This window comes from Lontra canadensis, unplaced genomic scaffold, assembly GCF_010015895.1.
Source record: "Lontra canadensis isolate GAN:19392208 unplaced genomic scaffold, GSC_riverotter_1.0 scaffold1, whole genome shotgun sequence".
Lineage (NCBI taxonomy): Eukaryota > Metazoa > Chordata > Mammalia > Carnivora > Mustelidae > Lontra > Lontra canadensis.
This window is the reverse complement of record NW_022630995.1, coordinates 101,527,891-101,551,586: the sequence shown is the minus strand read 5'-3', so window position 1 is coordinate 101,551,586 and position 23,696 is coordinate 101,527,891. Positions and strand designations below refer to the sequence as shown.

Below are 23,696 nucleotides of genomic sequence, written 5' to 3'. Positions count from 1 at the left end.
GCCAGGGCAGCCCCGGCCTCGACTGCGCACCCCATTGTACGGCCCCCAGGTGCCGCCAGCCTTTGTGCAGGAAGCCCCGGGCTGGGGGCTGATTCCCTGGGAGCCGGGGCTGAGGGCCCCAGGGCGGCGACGGAGGCCGGGGCGGCGGAGGAGGAGGAGGAGGAGGAGGCCGGCGGAGGAGGAGGCGAGCCGGGCGGAGGAGGAGGCCGGGCGGAGGAGGAGAGCGGCAGCAGCAGCGGCTGCAGCGAGAGCTCGGGCGGCCGCCGCCGCCTCCTCGCGAGCGCCGCGCGCCCAGGTCCGGCTCGCATGCGAGTCACGTCCGCCCCCTCGGCGAGGCCGCCCCGAGACGCCGGCCCCGCCGAGTGATGAGAACAGACGTCAAACTGCCTTATGAATATTGATGCGGAGGCTAGGCTGCTTTCGTAGAGAAGCAGAAGGAAGCAAGATGGCTGCCCTTTAGGATTTGTTAGAAAGGAGACCCGACTGCAACTGCTGGATTGCTGCAAGGCTGAGGGACGAGAACGAGGTCAGAGCGCTTCTCTTATGCCGCGAAACTCTCCCTTTCCTCTCCCCCTTGCTTTCTCTCGGGCTTCCAGGGACTGGGGAGCAAACCCTGCAGTGTCACCCGCAAATACCAAGAGGGAAGAGGGAAGCTTCACAAATTACTGGAGCCTCTTCAACATGGCTGACAAATATAGTTTTAATTTCCCCCCCCTTTAAACCTGTAGTTCTGTGTTCCCTCCTCTCTCCTGCTAATGCTCCTCTCCTCACCCAGAAAACTTACCTTTGTGACTCTGACCAGCCGGTTTCCCGGCCTTTTATCCTCAGGAAAGTGATTTTTCTTTGCTTTCCTTTCTCAAATAGTTCAGCTTTGGGGGGATCACTACTTTTCCCTTGAATCCTTCCCGACCCCCTTTCCTTGTAAGTCAGACCAGTCTCTCGTTTAACCTAGCCCACCCCGGAAAGAACTCTGACGGAGTGTTTTCGACCCTTTTATCTGTTGTAGGGTCTGGGTCTGGGTTTGCGTTCGCGTCCGCCCCTTTCTAGCCCGGTGTCCGCTTTTGGGAGGGCGAACTAAGCGAATGTCACGGGGAGTAGAACTGTAGTACACTAAGTGGGGTTTTGGTGGTTTTTTTTTCCCTCCTAAGTCCGCGCGTTTTGCTAGTGGAGCTGAGAGAGAATAGTTTCTCTGGTCCCCCCAACAAGACCAGATCCCACTTTTCTCAAGGTACATCAGCTCTGCGATGGGCTGTGCCTTCCAGTCTGGGGAGTGGGTGTAAGAGAATTTGTGGGCAAATCTGTGCCCTGGCTTTGTGCTTCTCCCGAATCAGCTTCGTTTGGTTCCCCGGTAAGTGACAGGCAGACACAAAGGCAGGCGCAGGCCGGGGGGGAGGGGGCGGGCGGGCGGGAGGAGGGGGGCAGAGTTGAGAGTTGGAAGACTGCAAGGTCAGGGGCGCCGAAAGAAATGAAACCCAGTCCCAGCAAAGAAACGGAGAAGTAGGGAGCCAATTTCTAACAGTCCCATCCCCATTTTTCTCTCGTCTTGGTTGCTCGCTTTTCGTCTTTTATTTATCTGCCTTTCTCTCCGTGTCTCTTTTTTTCCTCCTTCTACACACACACACACACACACACACACACGCTCACTCTCTCTCGCTTTCTCGCTCTCCCTCCCTCCCTCCCTCTCCAGTCTTGCCGAATCTTTTCGCTGGGGCGGCTTGTCTAGTGTTATTAAGCTAACAGAGTTTCTATGGAGAGTTTTCTACCTATGACACAATAAAGTATGGCCTGGATAGACTCCTGGCAAGGTCGAATATGAAATATAAGTGTTAATTTACTGGCTATTGCCTTCATGACAGACTTTTAATTGCATTGAGTGATTTCCACCCCCCTCCTTCGTCTAGTGTTTAGGAATTGAAAGAAGGGTTATTTTCCAGCTGTTTGCTTAAAGTTTACTGAAATATTTTTTTTACATCTTCTTGTGTAGGGAATAAGTTACATCCACGAATTTAAAATCTAAAGTCTGATAATGTGCTTTCACCTCTCCAATAAGGGATAATAATGGCAAGTCCAAATAAAAAAATATTCATCAACAAATGGTCCAACAGGAGAGGAAGATTGTTTCTTAGGGGAAGTTGGGATGTAAGGAGAAAAGATGTTGCTTTGCTTTGCTTTGCTTTGGTTTAAGACTGGGTATTGTTGCCTGGTTAATGAAATAATTATATTTGCATTTTAATGGAAAGTTGAAATGCTGGAGGTGAATTATATTCTTTTACATGTTTGTATGCATGTCTCATAATAAGTTTGAGGAAGAATATAAATTTCAACACAATGTTGGGGTTTTTTAAATGTTATTAAGCAGAGAACTGTTAGGGCTAAAAAGTCACACTTAAGTTTAGAAAGCATGTATATGATTAAAAGATGGGTAGAAGGAAGAGCACAGTAATGGACATTACTCCGTAAATCAGATTTCCAAAACCATTTGTCCTCAGTAGTTCACTTTGTAACTCTTTATATTTTGATCTCTGAAAAAGTAATTAAGTTTAATTGTTGATACTGATGGTTATTTCACATGAGTACAAGGGAGTAGTATTACTGATCTGGGGTAGAAACAGCTCATTTGGTTAGTTCTTATTTGTCCTAAAATAATAAGGAAAATAGGAGTTTAGCATAAATGCTTACTATTCGTTGGGAAAACTATGATTAATTATTGCAGTAATTCAGAGTTAAAAATAAACAGTTCCTTTTGCTAACAGACTAATATGTAACTGCTTTTTTGGGACTTTTCAAATGTTGTGGTTTATGCTTTCTTCAAATTATTAAACTAATAATAGATGTAGTATTTTCCATTCATATTGGTAAATAAGAATACCTGCATTGGTTAATAATATTTATTGTAACCATGATGACTTGTTCTTTCCTATCAAATTTAGACTCTGTAATTTTATGTATCCTATTTGTATGCTGAAAATAGCTGTTAGTTAATATTTTAGGGGCTTAAATGATTACAAGGAGGAGATGAACATTATTCACCAATTTCAACCTAAGTACCACTTTCTCCTTTATTATAAAAGAAATTATTTGGATTAATATAGAATAGTTGACTATAATAGACACAATGTCCATTCTTCATTTGTTATATGTCTTATAGTATCACCAGGATGTTCTCAGAATTTCATGAGATAGAACAGTCTTGAGCAATTGGATTTTATGGAAGTGATAGTGGATAATACAAGATAGATCTTCTTCTTAAACTGCAATATTATTTTGCTTATTTTCTTATTGAACTAATAGTTAAAGAGAAGTTAACTTGGAATGAAGAGAGTTCCTTGTTTGGTTTAAATTCACAGATTTACTATCTATGGCTTTAATTATATCTGGCGTTATGCTGGTCCATGCAAGGAGTCAAGGACATTGGTATGATTTTGATGCAGTGACACATGAATGAAGGTAGACATTGGCAGGCCAACATCACTTTCAGAACAAGTGAAATGCACCTGCCAAGGAGTTATTTATGAGAGACTTCCAAAGTCCTGTTTAGGCACTGGACTTGTATTAGGTAACAAAAACTGGAGTTAATGTTTTGGTTTCACTTGCTGAAGTTACAATTTCTCTATCAATTCCTCCAAGGCTCCACCCACACACAATGTTGTAAGCCAGTGTCACTACTGAAATGTATTTCCTTATTTGCTGATCTCAGTAAGAAACCTTTCTTATAATTCACAGACACACCTGGCAGAAACCCTCTTTTCCATTATGTCCCAGATCCAAGTTGGTAAATTCTTATGAATTCTTTGAAATTATCTTTAAATGTCATCAAAAGCTATGGATGTTTGACATGTTAGAATATCTAATACTTAGATTAAACCTGCTTTTTTGTACTGTAATTCCTTCTTCAATAAGTTCAGTTGTTGTTGCTTAATAGAATTTAATAATCTTACCTAGCCATCTCAAATTACTGGCAGGAGCCTTCTTTGTTTTATGAACAAGCATATAGACAAGTTAAAACTTTGGAGCAGCTGTCAGTGTTGGTTCATCAAAATAACATTTTCCTCAACTATTATGCCACCATTGCACACTAGTTCTTAAGCGTAGTAATGGCACCAAAGCCAGTAGCAGGAAAATATTTTACAAGCCAACTTTACAATTGGAGCCTTAACTGTGGGAGAGTCGGTTTGCCAAGTAGAACTGGTGGTTATCTTGGAAATAGTGCTGAAGAACACAACCACAAATGATTTTGCCAAATATACAGTATTTACTTGGTCTAGATCTCTAGTTTCTATTTTGATGCACTGCCAAAACTCAGGGAATAACTGTGACATTATTTAAGGAGGTTATATAGTACATCTGTATACCTTGGTGTATAGTACAAAATACATATGCATTGGTATACAGTGGGAAAGAAGAGTTCCACAGGAGGAGAGGGTAAAGTGAGAGCCCTTGAATCACTGTGACTGCAAGCCAAAGAGAGTCTTAAGTATCTATTTCCAGCATTATTCTGATCCTAGATTGTACATAGCAGAAAATCCCTAATTTAAGAAAGATACATAATCTTTTCCTAATAAAATAGAATTTACGATTTTGGAAAGGACAAAGAAAATCTATCAGCTTTGATTTATGCTTTCTCCATTTGTCATGAAATGCGGTTAAATGTGCCAGGATTCAAGAAGTAGAAATAGATAGTAGGTAAATTTTCAGTATTTTTTGTAAAAACAAACTCAGTGATAATGTCAACCTACCTGAAGTTTTAAGAATTTGGAATTCAATATTTTATATTTACTCAGGGTTGTTACTCAGACTGGCTTGAAATCAAGCTCCAAATAATCTGAGATTTAAAATTAAGAGATGAATAAATTAGGATGAAGTGTTTTTGGAGGACAGGTTAGGACATAAAATGAACTGGTTGCTTCACTAAAAATACTATTTCTTTTAAATTGAATTTATGTTGCTTGGAAGAGAGGCACTGATTTCTACATCTATTTATTCCATAGTATAACCTAGGGTTTTCTACTCAGTCAATATGTAATGAAGGGAGTACCAGCTTCTAGTTATAAGATGAGTTATAAGTTCTGGAATGTAATGTAACGATAGTCCAGTGACTGTTGTTAACAATACTGTGTTGTATATTTAAAAGTTGCCAAGAGTATGTCTTCAAAGTTCCCACCACACACACGCAAACTTTGTAAGTATGTGAAGTGATAGATATAACTGAATTATTGTGGTAGTCACTTCCCAGTATATACATATATCAAATCATTACCTTGTACATGTTAAACTTACATAATGTTAAATGTCAGTTATGTCTCAAAAGCTGAGAAAAAATAATGAGTGACCTAGAACTCGAAAAAAATAATGTCATTAAATTAGAAAATGTATAATGTAGTCTCAGTACTGGTGATGATGGTAGTAATGACGGTGTTTTTTCCTTAACATGTAACTTCTTCAAGCCATCCACTGTAAACGTACAGCTTAAGGATCTTTAGTAAATTTACACAGACATAACATATTTTTTATTGAAATTTCTTTTAAGATATTTATGGATTCAGATGCAGGTGTATGAAATAATAATAACTGGGCATGTACCTTTTGCCCGATTTCTTCCACTGGTAACTTTTGGCAAAATTATAATAATCACAACCAGGATACTGACATGGATATAGTCTACCAGTCTTACTTGGATACCCCCAGTTTGACTTGTACATTTGTGTATTATATATTCAGGTCCATACCATTTTATTACCTCATCAGATATCTTTAAATCTTTTTTTCTGAAAGGAATAGTTTAACTCAGTTCTCCTTCATCAGTCATATGATTGTACTGCCATTCCTTATCAAAATTTGCATCAGAATATAGGTTTTTGTTTACTTAAAAGTGTTTTTGCATAAAATGACCTTAGCGTTCAAAATATTTTCAGTTGTTTTAATAGCTTACTACATTGTAACTTATGTCATTTAATTCTCTTCATGACTCTGCAGATAGGTATTATCCTCATCTTAGGTGAGCTAACTGAAGCAAAATGAGGTTGAATAACCAAATTCATACAGCCAGTACATGGCTTAGCTAAGATTTGAATTAGGCAGTCTGTCTCTAGATCCCAGCCCTTTAACCACTATGCTCTGCTGCCTCATTACTATTAATAAAAAAGTAAAGCTGTAGTGTAGAGAATGTAGGGAAAGTACTAAGAGGAGACTTATGGTGCACGCAATTGTCTACATATAAATGGTACCCAAATATTCATAGCAGTGTTATTCATAATTGTCCAAAAATTGGAACAATCCCAATGTCTATCATAAAAATATGAACTATGGTATATCCATATAATGGAATATTATTCAGCAACAAAAAGGAATGAAGGACTGATCCTTGCTGCATCATAGATGAACTTGGAAAGAAGTAAATAACGAAAGGTCACATATGATAGTATTTCATTTACATGAACTCCCCAGAATAGGGAAATCTAAAGAAGCAGAGAGTAGATTACTTATTGCTGGGGGCTGGTGGGGGATGGGGAGAGAAGAAGGGGAACAGAGTGTTAATAGATACGGGGTTTCTTTTGGAGCCTAAAAATGTTCTGTAGTTAGCAATGTTTGCACAGCTCTAAAAAAGTATCCAATTGTATACTTTAAGAAGGTGAATTTTTTTTTTATTACATGTGAATTATATCCTAAATAAAGTTATAAAAAATGCATACAACTGACAAGGTATTTGGCATTCGGAAAGTAACTCATGTCTCATGCAAAGAAATATAGAGTGCTGTTTGAATTGTAAGGGACTATGCATACCTTTCTAGAAACATGGCACCAGTGAGTTTTTTACGATACGTCCCTATGAAATTAGGATTTTTAGCTTTGGACACACAGGATGAATTACTTGGGGTTGGTTTTATTTTAATTTCTAACTTAATGTAATCTTAGATACCAGACATTCTTCTTGTTGAGCAATGCTTCTCTCCCTCTTTATTCTGATGAGAATGTTGAATTGGTGCCAATTGGATTCCATAGTTTGGAACTATGACTATAACAAGGGTGGGGGAAATTCAATGATCTGCAAGCATTCAGCTATAATAATGTATACGTGTTATTGTACTCAATAAGGAAATGGCCTTGGCTTCATATAATTGCTGTAATCTTTATTTTTTCAAGGAAAAACTATAGTAGTGACCAGAAATTCCATTTTTTAAGAATATGATTTTAGGACTTACCTGTAGATTTGTAATGACATTCACATTAGAATCTTTATCCAGTCGAGCTGATGGAGCATTTGTTATAGAAAGCAGTAAGGTAGAATATAGGTCTGGTCCTCCATATAGGAAAAATGCATAGCTTCTTTGTTTTTACCCTCTCTTGTTTCTCTTAATACTTTGTGAACTACCTCAATTCAAAATAGGTTTTTATGGTAGTATCTCCATAATATTCAAAAGTTATTCACTGGGTTCCAGTGTGCTCTTCCATCTTTGCCTTTTATTTATTTTTTTAAGATTTTTATTTATTTATTTGACAGAGAGAGACACAGCAAGAGAACACAAGCAGGGAGAGTAGAAGAGGGAGAAGCAGGAGCCAGATGCAGGGCTCATGGGGCTCGATTCCAGGACCCTGGGATCCTGACCTGAGGCCGAAGGCAGATGCTTAAGGACTGAGACACCCAGGCACCCCCCATCTTTGCTTTTTAAATATACTTCCAAAAATCTTAAATTTTCAAGTTAATTAAAAATATAGGAGATGAGATATTTTGTTTATATTTTTAGCCTTGCTTTTTGTAAATGATTTTTATGGAAGATGCCCTATATTCAGAAGTAAAACAAGGGTGGAGGAAATTCAATGATCTGCAAGCATTCAGCTATGAATTTTTGCTGATGGACTGCTGTCTTCTGGGAACAGAATTGTCTATGGTCAGGCACGGACATAGCAGATCTCCCATTAAGACAGCCATACACAGTATTGATCATTTTCATTTGCTGCTTTTACAATTTTGAAATTTGTTTTGGTTTGTTCTATGAATGCTGTAAAGTAATGAGAATTTTAATTACTATTGTCATACCTCATTAGCCATCGCTAAAACCTGCCTTTTCAAGTTGCTTGTTTTTTTGATAGAGTATTAAACTAGTTTCTATGTCCAGATTATTCTGTAATGAAAACTGTTCACCCAACTCTCAAGATGAGTTTTTATTATAGTATTTCTCCTCAAATTAGTATATTTTTTGTCTTCCAATGTAAAAGAAGAAAGGCTTAAATAATGTTAGTGAAACCCAGAGGATAGAACATAATCTGTCTCTGAGTTATTCCTCCTGTTTTTCTTCCCTGTCTACTTTAAGAAACAAGGGCAACCATTAAAAAATACCTTAATTATTAGTTGTGCCGCTTCTAAAGTAAAGTGCCAGAATCTGAAAATAATACAATGACACCACACCCAGATTCCATCCCGAACATACCGCCTTGTTCCTATTAATTTATTTTTTAATCTGTTTGTTCTTTCAGCACTTTATCCATTTTTTGTTTGAAGTCTCTTACTTTGAAGTTGAAGAATTTTCATATTTGCCATTGGCTATAAAGTTCTCTCAGCTCTTTTATAACCTCTCATGATTTTTGAATTAAAAGGATTACTTTTATACACCCTCTAATTAGTTTGGATGATTATTAGCTTTTTGTTTGTTTTACTGCATACATCATAACAGAACAAGAAATCACTTCTGCAAATAAAGTGGTCATTCATAAAATTAGGAAAAGCATCTTAAAAATTGAATCCATTTATTAAAACATTAATTCACTTATATTTATATTTTAATGTACCAAAGAGAATTGGTGAAAGGAAGAATACCTTATATGAATACTTTTCAAACATGAAGGAAGAACAAACTTTCCAGCATCAAAATAACCATGTAAATTGTTTGTTTCAGTAAAAAGAGAAGCAGGTACATTTTAGCAGGAAAGCATATATTTTAAACTTTGTACTCTCGATTTAATCTAGCTTTATTCCAAGATAGCCACCCAATTGGTGGTAGTTGTTTTTTTTTTTCTCCTATGAAGTTATAACATATTTAGCTGAAAGTAAGACGAAGTTGTACTTATTTTTGGAATGTCTACTACATCATAACTTGGAGAGAAACATACTTGCAGGAAGCAAAACTAGTAGACATTTTGCTAATGGCTTACCTTTTTAATACCTGTAATTTAATTGTGTTTCTACCGAAAATCAAAATTGGTAAGGACATTTGGTTATTAACTTTGGGAACTAAATTTTCAACTTGAAAAATTAAATTTCAATTTAAATTCATTTTGACTTAAAAATTAAATTGAAACTTGTTTGCTCTCAAATGTGATTCTTATTTCAAGTAGGAAATTTTATAGACATCAGCTAATTTTAATATATAATTAAAAAAAATTTACCAAGTGTGTAGAAGATATAGAATATAGCATTTTAAAATCCTTTAAAAAAAATCTTGAGAATTCATTGAAATCAGAGTATTTTTCAAATCACTAGTTTAATTTACTACTGACAATTTTGCAGGATTTTTTTTTTTTTTGCATTGCTATATGTCATGCTTTAAAGCTGAAGGTTATAGGAAACTTTCCATATTTAGGTATAAAAAACTTGATATTGACATTTTTCTTGAATATTGTAAGGATTCAACCCCTTTAGAAAATGATTTGTTTCATGTTCACAAACCCATTGTAAGAGATAACAGTGAATGTAGATGAGGGTGAAAATTAAGGAGAGAGGTAAAATACTAAATTGTGTTTCTCTTTACTCAAACAGAGCCATTGGATACTTTTTGCTGATAGAGTCATGTTGTAATTTTATTTGGATGTAAATTGTCATTTTGCAAACCACTTGTCTATTTAGAGTATCTCTGTCTAGTAGTTGTGTAACCCTACCTCTCATAATATTTCAGTTCATACTGAAGTAAGTGAGCAAAGATAAAGGAGAAGTTTTGGGATAAGAGGAGGTAGAAAGTGCATTCAGAATGCATTGTTGAGATTTCAAAATTTGCCCCAAACTTAATTAGAATAGGCAGTTAATTGTGATCTGTCCTCTGGTTAGATGCTGCTTAAAGAAGAAAGGGAATGCAATGGGGACTGGTCATTTCTCCTGTTCTTCCTCCATTGATTTTTGTTGTTGTTGGAGGGGTGGTGGAGAGAGGGTAAGGAAAGGAAGACATAAGGAAAATAAATCCCTCTTAGAGTCAATTCCTTGATAGGCACATGCTCATTTTTAGGGCCAAAGAAAAGGGAGGTTTTCCTTCAGAGCTTGTTGACGCTTTCTCAGCTTCCGATTACACGTGGTCACATCAACATTTGACACGTGGGTATAGTGTGTGCGTGAGCATGGCAGCACTATTTACAAACACCATCCTAGGATTCCAGAGACTCTTATGTAACAGCTGAGAGAGTGCGGGCTTTGTGTGTCTGTGGGCGGAGGAATCAAACAGTTTAATTCATAGTCAGGGAGCCCTTGTCTGGCTCTGACAGGGTCATGAACCAAAGATCAAGGTGTCTAGGTCAGGATCCGCCCAATACGCAGTTTTCCTACCACAGTCTCAAAGGCAGTGCTTTAATACTGGACTAATCTTTTTTTTTTTTTTTCTTCCTTCAGCAAACAGAACCAGTTATGCCAAACTTTTTTTTGTGATTTTGGTAAATGTGGGCAGATTGTACCTTGGTTCTACTTGTACTCTGCAGTGCCACTGAGACTAAAGTGTGCTTGCCTGCCACTCAGCCTCATTAAGTAATGCCTTAAAAAAAAAAAAAAAGTGCAAGAGAATTTTTTTTTTTTTTAAAGTGCAAGAGAATTCATAATCTGACTTGCGGGACTAGACACTCAAACTACAGAACACTCAAGAAAGTGATTAATTGATCATCCTCCTTATTCCTTCCTGCACTGACCCCTCTCCTTTCTCTTCTCCCTCCCTTTTCAGTTCTTCTTGATTACACCTCCTCCGCTTCTAACTCTACATCAAGACTTGGGTTATTTTAAAAGAAAAAAAAAAAAAAAGTCTCTATACTTAGGGAATTGCTTTTCCCTTCCCAGATAGCTTTTTAAGAGTTTTCCATTGATGTTTATCAATAAAAAGAAAGTCGAGTTTTTCAAAAAGTTAAAGCACACAAATTTAAAGTGTATCTGGCATATGTTTTCCAGTCCTTTTCATTGTAAGTTGTAAGCTGACTGGTTGGAATCTTTAAAATATGAGTGAACTTTGAGGGTTTTTGTTTTTGTTTTTGTTTTTGTTTTGTATTGCATTTAAGGATCATTTTAGATGGATATCACTATTGGTTATCCAAAAATAGAAACCATTCATAACAAATAATTGAAATTAGATCATCAAAAAATGAACTCTTAGTTAATATAAAAGTTGGTGTGTTTGAACTCTTCTTTCATAGAATGTTTTCTTTTGTAATTATGCTATCTTTCTAAAAAAATAACAAAATTAAAATCTTTGAAATGCAGTACAATAAACAAAAGGAATTTGTTTAACTTTGAAAAATAAGGGATCTTTTCTCCAAGAGATAAACCAAGCATCAAAAAACTATTTTGTTTTAAGTACAGTTTGGTATAAGAGAAGTTAAGATCTGAAATAATTTAGAGATTATCTGTCCAAATTAATTATTTACACATGAGACTTAGAAATTGAGTCTAGCTGTTTAACATCTGAATTTGTTCTCATTTGAAAGAAATTGCCAAAAGAGTGACTCATTTAACCAACACAATGAAATCTAAGAATGGGCATTTTTCATCCCTGTTGCTGAGTAAAAAGTTCCTTCTGGACTTGAAAAGATAGAATTTATTTAGTGTTTATCATTTAAAATATTTTGTACAGCTTTAATACATTGAATTGAGATATAGTGAAAGTAGACTATAGGCTTTAAGAGATTCTTTTCATTTACTTGTTTTATTTTTTTTGCTTTTTTATTATTTTGGCTTAAAGATAATATATTCATCTTAATCACCCTTGGCCTAAATAGTGAAAGTTTGTGTGAAATTACTTATCTGTATCATTTTCTTTTTCTTTCTTTCTTTTTTTAAATATATATATATATGTGTGTATATATATATATATATATATATATATATATATTATTTATTTATTGACAGAGCGAGCGAGCATGCACGCCCGAGTAGGCAGAGTGGTAGGCAGAGGGAGAAGGAGGCTCTCCACTGAGCAGGGAGCTCGATATGGGACTCGATCCCAGGACTCTGGGATCTTGACCTGAGCCGAAGGCAAACGCTTAACCCGCTGAGCCACCCAGGTGCCCCTCCTTTTCTAAGAACAGTGCCAACTCAGAACATTCATGGGCTTCCATGAGAATTATCTTCTCCTATATTAGAACCAAAATATTTTCTTCTCTTAACTTTGTTGGACTCTGAATCATATGCGATTATAAGCTGGAAGTGCTCAGGATTTGATAAAGGCCATAAATTAGTGCATTTCTGCTAAGAAAGGGATTTAAGTATAACTTTCATTTGATGGTGTTTCAGTTTCACTTAAAGTGGCAAGCATGTGATAAAAATTGATTTATTCAGTGGGTGGACTCCCTTAGTAAAGAAACTTAGTGGCCATTGTCTTAGTATTATAAAATATCAGAATGGTAGACTGAATGTGAAAGATATATGCTAAAAAGCAGTACGAAATTTGAGTTTATCCCCTTTCAGTTACTGCTGTGTTTGAGTGTGTGTGCATCTGTCACATGTATTTTGGACTCAATATGATTTAAGTCCTCTTGGTAGAAATGGTTGATTAAACAAACCACAGGAAAAGTTTCTGTTTGTGAATATAAAGTGAAAAAATAATGTCATGCATCTTTCCAGATATCATGAAGTTACACAAAATCCTCAAGGACGTTTGTACCAACTGCTTTTAGATGGTCCTTTTAGAAGGTCGCTGAGGAATCAGTTAGGAGCTCACCCAGAAACAGCTGGCTTGGTGATGTTAAGATTGGTGCCAGGTATTCCCTCTTGCATAGGAGTTCCAGGCCATCCTGTTGCCTTCCCATGTGGTCAGGCACACATGGCTCTAATGTTTACACACACTGTTCCAGAATTCTGAACGCCAGTGATGCAACAATGTGGGTAGAAGGAGTGGTCTGTATCTCATTAATTGTTTAGCGGCCTGGATCACGAATATTGATGCAGGAGAAGAAAGTACTGATTATAATAATGCTTGACTGGGACAGAGGGGGATAAGGTGATAGTGCATGGTAGATGCATAAAGGAGGCTTTCCCCCAACCCCCATTGTTATTTTAAACTGTTGTTACCACTCAAAAGGAGCTTTCTACTTTGAACTTAAAATAGTAGCTTTTAACTGGGACCAGTGACTACAGGCTTTAGTATCCAAGGACTGAAGGTGATGAAGGTCTTAAGAGTGTCACTCTCTCTCATAACCAGGCTGACTCAGCCTCTTTTAGGAGCTATTGTGGCAACTTAACCATCTCTAGTAACCTTACTGCATACGTGCATGGAAACAGTTGGAGTTAGAGCTATCATTTTCTCATGTTTTAAAATTGTTCCTCACGCATTATTTGTTTCATGTTTGAAAATATGCCATTCCTAGTACATATAGAAATGCCTTCCAAAATCACTGAATATGTTTGGGTAGAACTAATTTGCTTAACATTATACTCTTGTTTAAGAGCCTGTATCTGCAAACACATGGGGGAAACCCCCTTCTTATCTGGTAGAATGATGATAAAGGAAAAGAAAAGATAGGTGATAACTTTGGAAAATATGTAATAACAAAGTGGTGGCATTCATTCAACTAAATACCAGCAACTACGTTTAACATGGAAATGTGCCTAAAATGGTGAGGGGAAAACATGTAAATATAAGGAGACTATAAAGAGTTTTTAATGAATAAATGCTCTATCACAAATGATGAACATTTTAAAGATCTGTTTCAGACTCTCTTACTTATAACAAATTGTCAAAGACTTTTTCATCCACCTTCCTTTGAACTTTTAACAGTTTTTTTCTGGACTGTAGGTTTAACTCTGTGTGCATGTATGTGTGCATTTGAATATGTTTTTATATTTTAGATCTAGCTGTGTGAACTAGAATTGTTTCCAATTGCTTATAAGATATTGTAGCCACTTTTACTTCAATATTTCAATAAATCATTCATCAGATTTGCAAAAATACAGTTCATTTTCAAACATAGAATCATAGATTGTTGTCAACTGAAAAGGATTTTAGAGGCTCTCCAATCTGTTACATTTATAATTGAAAAAATTTCCTATGTCTATAGGAAGGGGAAGACATTTGCTTCAAATTATGTAATAGGATATCTATCATTCTAATAATAGCCAATATTGACTAAGTTCTTACATTGTGTTAAGCACCATGCTGGACGCTTTACAGAGATTATCTTATTTTAGTCTCATGTCACCTCGTTTGTTTGTTTGTTTGTGGCATATATCCCCATTTTATTGAGGAAAAAATAGGTCATAGAGTTTTAAACCTCTTCATGTATTAGGAATTTTATTTAACATCACTGCTGTTCTTTTAGAAATATAATTTCTTCCTCCTTGGTGTTCTCACTGGTGTGACCTTCCTTTCCATCATTTCCTGATTATTCCTGCCTTTCACCATATTTTTCCCCCAAAGGAATCTACACTGCCTTTTTATTTCTAATGGATCACAATGAACTCTTAAACAGCTGGCTGCCATTAAACAGTCTGGCCTTTTGGGTCAGGAAGATCTAGTTTTGAATCCTAAGTTTCCTTCTTATAAACTGTGTGTGTTTTCATTCAACATAGTAATTTTAGCCTCTCTGAATCTGCTTTCCCATCTATGAAATAGGAATAGCTAATAATTCTTATCTCCCATGTTGCCAAGAGGGAATAAGTGAATGAGTTAATATAATGAAACATTCAACCTATTACTTGGCAAAATTTCAGTGATTGGATAACTATTTGGTCATTTCTCAGGTGTTTGTTGAGCGTCTATATATTAGGAAAGAAGGAAGCCATTGTACTTGCCTGTGTAGAGTATATAGACTCATAAGAAAGAGTCAATACCATGAACTTTTAAAAAGCATAATGAGATGGAAATTGTAGGACTCACAGACTGGTCACATGGGGAGTTTCCCAGGATGCATCCATCCCTTTGCTCAAAGGTATGATTCTTTAATTGCCTGAATGGTCCTAGGCACAAGAGTTGGCATGACTTTCTCAACGTTGGGGGCCCACAGAGATTGTACAAGTCTTAACAGCATGGTGTCTAAAGAAGGCCCCCAGAAGGAAAGATTATTTCCATCCCTTTTATTATTTCAATCAGGATACAAATTACAAGTCTGTAGTTTCTTCTGTTCACAGTCATCTTTTATTATATCAGGTATATTGAAAGGATATAAATTTGTCCATAGAAATATAAAATGGTAGCATGTATGATTTAAAAACTATTAAGGATTATAGATGTTCCTTATTCTAACTCTGTTTCATAGCCTGTTTTTAGGAACAAGAACAGATACTTTGGCACACCTTGCTTAAAGATAGATGATAGTCTTGTTGTGCTAATCCCAGGGACTTCCCATGAGAATGAAGATTCCGTACATGGTGGTGTCATGGGATTTGGGGCCCATGTGAAAGATGTTTTGGAGTGTCTCCCAATTACTTAACAGTTTAAAATATATCAGCTATTTATGTGTCAGTAACTGCCTCCTTTCATCATGATAGACGTTTCCTTGAGAGCCAGGATCATAATTTGTATATTCACTAAATCCCCCACAATAATTAGTATGCAGCCAAGTACATAGCAGGCCCTCAGTATACATATATGCCTGCAGGTAGACTGTGTGGGTTGGAAATACTCTTGATGAACTATCATTTCTCGGAAATAAGGAACACAGAAATGGAGAGGTTTGACTGGTTAGTTTCTACAGTGACTTTTCAAAAAATACAGATACATGATAACAACAAAAATAATTTAAAATAATGTCATTAGAAGTATGTCTTTATTATTTTTTCCTACAGTAATATACTGAATTTTCCAAATTATCAACATCAAACCATAGCTTCCTGACTCCCCACTATGCAGGATATGAATATTAGTATTTTTCATTTCATCTACTTTTCTCCCTTGCCTTCTGCCAATTTTTATATTCTATACCTTCTCTGTTGCTAAGTTTATAATATTTGTATTATGTTCTTCACCTATAGCTGTCTCTCCTGTGCTTTGTAGCTTAGTGCTAATTGAGAAAAGAAAACCCACAGCATTTATAATGTCATGATTATAATAAATAGATTCCAGTATAATACCGAGGGTATGGTTGAATATGTAGAAAAGGGAAAAAAAAATGATCCCATAGCATTAAAATTTGCTTTGTTCTGAAGATAATATTTTAAGCACCAAGATAAAATAGATTGCATTTTCTTAAAGTCCTTTAACTCCTCAAAATTGTGCCATATATTAGTTTCTTTCACATTTGGACTTAACAATTTTCTGTGAGCCTTAAATTTTTCTTGAAAATTCTAATCTTCTTATTTTGTGTCCTTGATAGAAGAATTATATGGCTTCATCACTCACAATGATTTTTCCAATTTCTTAATTACATCACTTGGTGAATGAAATATACCTTCCTCTTCAAGTCATTTTTCCCTATGCTGTCTACTTCCTTTTTTCTGAATTAGTTTCTTTTCATTATTCTCCTGGTTAGAGCTGCTGTATTATTTCAGTCCCTTGTCTTGCTTGGTATTTGGTTCTTTTCCCCCCCTTTCTCTTTGCATACATCCCCAAGAGTTTATTCTTGTTTTTGTTTTCCAGAAATGGTGGGTAGGAAGCAAACTGAGTCCTTGCATATCCAAAACACCTTTATTTTTTCTCAGAGTTAATTAATAATTTATTATATATAGACTCCTTGGTTCAAAGTAATCTCCCCTCAAAACTTGGGAGACTTTTATCCAGTGTTGCTAATGAGACCCAGACATCTGATAAAAGTTTGATTCCATCTTTTTTAGATAACTTTTTTTCTTATTTAAATGGTAATTAGGATCTTTATCTTGTCAGTTCTGAAATTCCACCTAGAAAATTAAAAGCTCACAGGAAAATCGAAGTCCAGATCTGTTTAGGCATAGCTCTTTTAATATCCATCCTTCTCAGCCCTAAATGATTCTGTATAATCTAGAAAAAAAAATGTCTTCTTTCCACTTTAGGAACTTTCCTTCTATTATACCTTTGATTACTTCTTCCCCTCTATTTTTTTTCTCTCTTTATGGAACTCATGCTAACTGACCTCCTCAGTTTATTTTTCTTGTGTATTAAACTCCCTCTCATATGTTCCATCTGTTTTCTCTATATATTTTCCCAATCCACTTGATCTTTTTTAAATGTTAAAAATTAAATTTTAATTTCCCAAAATTCTTATATCATCTGATTGACTCTTCTTAAGGAAGCCTTTTTTTTGCACTCAAATCCTAAGGAATGAATGAAATTTTGTAAAAAAAAAAAAAAAATAGAGCAACAGAGAAAGAAATGTTTATAACTACATTACCATATATATGTTAGCAACTGAACTTTTTTTTTTTAAGATTTTATTTATTTGAGAGAGAGAGGGAGCATGAAAGGGGGAAGGTCAGAGGGGAAAGCAGACCCTCTGCTGAGCAGGGAGCCCAATTTGGGCTCAATTTCTGGACTTCAGGATCATGACCTGAGCTGAAGGCAGTCACTCAACCAACTGAGCCACCCAGGCGCCTGCGACTGAACTTTCTGATGTTATTGTAATTGAGTAGTATTTCAGTTATATTGTGTGTTTAAGAGGCTTCTGTGACTGCTTCTAAATATAAGCATGATTTGCAAAATGACTTTAAGTTTTAAACAACTGATTTATAAATAGACTTTGGAGCTCAGGCCTCCTGAAGATGAGCACTGCCTGTGTTCTTCTTTTGCTTCCTTTCGTTCAGTTCTGTGACTACCAACTCCTTTCTGGGCTGGAAGAGATAGCACAGTTTCCAGTATCTCTCAGTATTTATTATCACGATGAGATAATATTCTGTTAGTCCTTAATTCTGGGTTCAAGTGAACTTGGTATTTATTTCATAGTGAAAAATAGTTATAGATAGATGATTCCTCATATGCAGGTTTTCCACTGGTTTTGAAGTACCTTCTTTATTCATTTTAGATATGGCTAAAATAATAGTATTTTGAGTGCATTTTTCTTGCTGCTTTTATTGTAACTTCTTATTAACAGTTCAAAATCCCGCAGAATTTGAGTTTGATTTGTAAGCTCCATGATGGGCATTCTACTTCTGTTTTGTTCAAAATGTTATCTCCAGTATCTAGCATAGTGCCTGAAACATTATAAACTAAAATCAGTATTTGTTGAATGTAGACCAATATTTCTAGAGAATTCTCATTCCAAAGATTTAGTAGAATAAGAAACCCATAATGAGTAATGCCATACTCAATGCTAGTGAAATGAGATACAAACAGGTAGGGTAGCTCTTTCTTTACTTTTCTTCCAAATATAGAGAACTTTCTGAAATCAGAGAAGAATTGATATGAGTTTTAGTATGTTTCGTTGACATAATGATATATAACCAGGAAACAGAAACCAGTTCTTTTAAAAATGGCAGGAAGATGAGAAGAAAAAGCAGAGGTCAAAAAAAAATTTTAAACAGTATAACTTACTGAGGCATCTGAAATCTTTAAATTCTACATTGGTGCAAGGTACAGATCTTGAGCTACAACTGCTTTTTGATAAAGGATGCTGGTTCATACTGCCAATGTTATATCTTCCCCTATATAGTAAAGAGTTCAGTGTGGTACCTGAGATGTTGAAAAAGGTAAGGCAACATTCATACTTGTGAACAGACCTGCAAAAATAGACTAGTCTCTTTCAGATTGCATTATTTGTTTTCACATACGTGTCTTTACCTCTTTTTGGAAGTCTGTTTTCTAACCTTCTTCCAGGGCTTATCATCTCTTTCATATATCCATTGCATGCATTTTTCAGAGGCTAAACGGAATTAGTGCATACTTTGTATAGCAAAAAGGTGCTGTTGACTTTAAATGAGGTCTTTGACTTTTCATGTGATGCTGGGAAAGAAGTTTACTATTTCCTCATTTATCAAATGAAGGACTTGGACAAAATAACATTTTCTGAAATTTCACTCAATTTAAAAGTCCACATATGAGATCTGTATTATATATGACAAGTTGAAGCATATTGCAGATGTTAAATAAATATTTGTTTTACTGCATTTTTAAGTGGCCACATTATTTCCTTTCAAGGAAAAAATAGTATTACATTCAAATGCCTGTATGTTTATGAGAAACATTTTAAAACTATTGAGGTTGAATTCAAGGTTTCTTACAGATGGTCTTTGCCCTTTCAGCAATATCTCTCATAGTGTGAGAATAATGGTGGAGTCAAGAGTGAAACTATCCAATTAAAAATTTCTTTTAGCGAGGGGAAAAAGTATTCATCAGAGGTGTTCTAATAGATGATGTATTTTTGGTAATGAAACTGATAGGGGCAGGAAAAAAAAGGAAACTGATGGGGTAATTAACAGTTTTTTGTTTTTTTTTTTCTAAGTTGTCTGTGCTACTACTATGTTGTTAGGCAATGATAATGCTTTTCTGATAGGGCAGAGAGCAAAGTTACTTTGGTCTTATTTCCATTAACCAAGCCTTAAATATTCCTTCAGAGAATAGATGTGAAAAAGTATTCTGTTTCTCAGACCTCTTAAGAATATAGATTTTGCTTTTAAGAGGAATTTCACTCCTGCATGCCAAAATGAAGGATAAAAATTTTACCTATCTTTAATCCTTAAAGGAAAATGCACATAAAAATGCTGTTTACTGTGTACAGTATAGGAGAGTGATAAGTTCCTGGATTAATTGTTTTTTAAAAAAGATTCTATTTGTTTAGTTGACAGATCACAAATAGGCAGAGAGGGATAGGCAGAGAGAGGGGGGAAGCAGGCTCCTGCTGAGCAGAGAGCCCAATGCGGGACTTGATCCCAGGACCCTGAGATCCTGACCTGAGCCAAAGGCAGAGGCTTAACCCACTGAGCCACCCAGATGCCCCCTGGATTAATCTTTTAAGAAAAAAATCAAGTTTATTGAAAATTTTGAGATAATAATGAGTCATTTTAGTAAGTAAAGGAAATAATGTCTAGTTTTGAAAATGACAGATTTGGTATGAGAGTGCAAAGTTGATGAGACTAGGAAATCCAAAGAAATTTGCTGATTTATTTTCTCTATTACTCAGTGAATACAAAAGTCCATTTATTCAGATATTAATTACATGACAATTAAAACATCTTTGAAGTCAGTCTACTATCATTAAGAGAATTCCTCTTAACAAACCAGTATAAACAAGATTATAATTTAATAGACACTAATGCTGGTTGTGAAAAATCTTGAGACTTCTTTAGGACTTCAATTTAACAAAATACTGACTAGCAGTAGATGCACACATGGAAATATAAGACATTTTATTCATGCTTACAAAAATAGTGTCCAGTTGACCTTTGAACAACACAGGTTTGAATTCCTTGGGTCCACTTATACACAGGTTTTTTTTCTCTAACTTACTTTATGGTAAGAATACAGCATATAATACATATACAAAGTATGTGTTGACTGCTTATGTTATTGGTAAGGCTTCTGGTCAATAGTAGGCTATTAATAGTTAAGTTTTGAGGAGTCAAAAGTTATACATGGATTTTTGACTGTGCAAAGGGTCAGTGCCCCAAACCGCACATTGTTTCAGGCTCAACTCAGTATCATTTCTTAATAGTAGGTAGCAATGACTTCAGAAGACCATAGATTTCTCTGTCAACATACACATTGACAATATTATTACAACCATTAGTTGAATATGCTAATTCCATTTTCACCTAGAACTTCAGTTTATTCTATCACTAGAGTACATATATGAATAAAAACTTATGAAAAAAAAACCTTACGGATATCAAAGAAATAAAAGAATAAATATAGGTACATAACCATGGTAAGCCTATACTTTATTTGATAGTCCTTAAAAGACAGTTTACCACTGCTTTTTTCTAAAAAAATTATTTGTACATTTTAAAAACCCTTTTTGAGAAGTGGCTTGCCACACACACAGAATTTATAGTCACTAGTATTTCCTAATACATATTTGAAAAAGAAGACTTGATATATTACTAGGATTACATACGGTTAAAAAGTTTTAAAAATTATATTAAAAAACCTTAAGGTCTCCAGTTTCCTCTTTGACATGTAAGGAGCTTACCATCCCAACAAATAAAAAGCTGAACAAACTGAAAAAAATCAACAACTTTTCTTAGCTCTGTCAGAGAGGTGAGGTCACAAGGCAAACCACTGCCCCCAAAAGTAGAGAGACCGGCGAATACAGAGAACCACAAACTACTGGAGCAGAAACCCACACAAGTAGAAACGTCCATAGGAACCAAGGCCAGGGCAGAAAAATCTGAACTGTAAAACAGATTGCTGGAGGTTCAGCGTGGATAAATCATAGAGTAAAAACCCAGGGGAACTCAGTGACAGGGAGCCCCCCACACTTTCATGAGTTTTACCTTCAGGTGTCCTACCAGTCCCCTCAGTGAGTATTAGAGGAAAGTCCCCTTGTACTTTAGTAGGTGCAGAGAGGAACCATTGTGAAATATGCCAGAACATTCTGTTCTTCTTAACAAGGCCTGCTGTCAAACTATTTTACTGGAGCCTAAAATGCCGAGGGAAGGGAAAAATTCCCAACTTCAGTTCCTTCTAGCCTTCTATGTGGGGGAAAGGAAATAATGTACCTTCAAACCCTCCAGCTATCCTTTCCCGCTTAGGGAAAAAGCAGTTGGCACGAGAAGCACTGGTGAAGTGCAGGTTGACCAAAAGACTGAGGTGGAACCTAATCATATGACAATAGAATGCTTCCCATCTCTCCACACCTTACCACTGCATCATTAAAGGCCCCTTTACTGCAGTTCCTTTTCCCCAGTACATCTTGTCCAGCTTAAAGCAAAAAATTACTAGGTATACTAAAAGGCAAAAACTGTTCAAAGAGATTGTTCAAAGAGACTATCAGACCCAGAATTAAATAAGGCAAGAATGTTGGAACTATCACACTGGGAATTTTTTTTTAAACCTGTGATTAATGTGTGAAGGGTTTTAATGAAAAAAGTAGACATGATGCAAGAATAGATGGATTAATGTAAGCAGAGAGATGAAAATTTGAAGAAAGAAAAAGAAATGCTAGAGATCAGAAGTACTATGACAGAAATACCTTGATGGATTAATTTGTAGACTGGATATGACTGAGGAAAGACTCTCTGATCCTGAGAATATGACCAGAAACTTCTAAAACTGAAAACAGGGAAAAAATAATATTCAAGAATTGTGGGATAATTATAAAAGATGTGATATAGACATGATGGAACTATCAGAAGGAGAAGAGAGAAAGGCATGGAAGCAATATTTTAAAGCAGTAATGAGTGAAAATTCTCCCAGGTTAACATCAAACACCAAACCACTGATCCAGGAAGTTCAGGAAATACCAAGTAGGATAAATACCAAAAAACAAAAGCAAAACAAAAACTACATGTAGGCATACCATATTCCACCTTCTGAAATCGAAGATAAATGCTTGAAATAAGCTAGAAGAAAACAACACCTTACCTGTAGAGGAAAAAGATAAGGATTACATTTGACCTCTGCTGGGACACCATTACAAGCAAGAAGAGAGTGGAGGGAGAAATTCAAAGTGTTTAGAGAATAAAACAAACAAAAAAAACACCTTAGAATTCTATACCCTGTGAAATTTTCCTGCAAAAGTGAAGGAGAAATAAAGACTTTCTCAGACAAACAAAAATTGAGGAAATTTGTTGACAGTAACCTTCCTTACAAGAAACGTTTAAAAAAGCTCTTTAGGCAAAAATAGAATGACATAGATCAGAAACTAGGATCTACATAAAGTAGGAAGAATGTTGAAGAATAAAAAACTGAAGGTAAAAGAAAATCTTTAATGTTTCTTCTTTTAATTCTAACAAAAATTAGTTTATTCAACATATTAACAATGTACTAAGTGTATAATGAAATAAATGACAGCAATGATACAGAGACAAGAGGAGAAATTAGGAATATTTTGTTATTTTAAGGTACTCACACTACCCAAGAAGTGGTATAGTGTTATTTGAAAGTGAACTTGGATTAGTTGTAAATGTATATTGCAAACGCTAGGGCACCACTAAAGAAGATTTAAGAAGAGATATAACTACTTTGCTAAGAAAGAAGAAAAAAAGGAAATATATAAAAAGCTCTATTAAAAATACAAAAGGAGACGGGCGCCTGGGTGACTTAGTGGTTAAAGCCTCTGCCTTCAGCTGGGTCTGGATCTCAGCGTCTTGGGATCGAGCCCCACATCAGGCTCTTTGCTCAGCGAGGAGCCAGCTTTCCCTTCTCTCTCTGCTTGCTGCTCTGCCTACTTGTGATCTCTCCCTCTCTGTCAAATAAATAAAATCTTAAAAAAAAAAAATACAAAAGGAGAAAAAGATGGGAGACAAAAATAGGTACAAAGAAGAAAGTCAACAATTAGGAAAATAATAATAAATATGGCAGATATTAATTCACCTGTACCAATAATCACCTTAAGTATCAGTGGTCTAATTCACCAGTTAAAAAAAAATAATGAGTGGATCAAAAAATAAGACCCAACTATATATTATCTAAAAGATACCTTAAATATAAAGACATGTAGATTAAAAGTAAAGAGATGGA

General features: G+C 35.7%; 1 protein-coding gene across 4 annotated transcripts in view; it reads left to right on the top strand.

The window, feature by feature from the left end:
- The first annotated feature begins 364 nt into the window (after positions 1–364).
- The window catches only part of TET2 (tet methylcytosine dioxygenase 2), a 136,108-nt gene continuing 112,776 nt past the window's right edge, over positions 365–23,696 (top strand). For 2 of the 4 annotated variants that reach the window (XM_032860562.1, XM_032860572.1), the window contains exon 1: positions 365–526. The gene's annotated coding sequence lies outside the window, so the exon portion shown is untranslated. The remainder of the gene's footprint in view (positions 527–23,696) is intronic. The other 2 variants (XM_032860553.1, XM_032860544.1) reach the window with 1 other exon arrangement.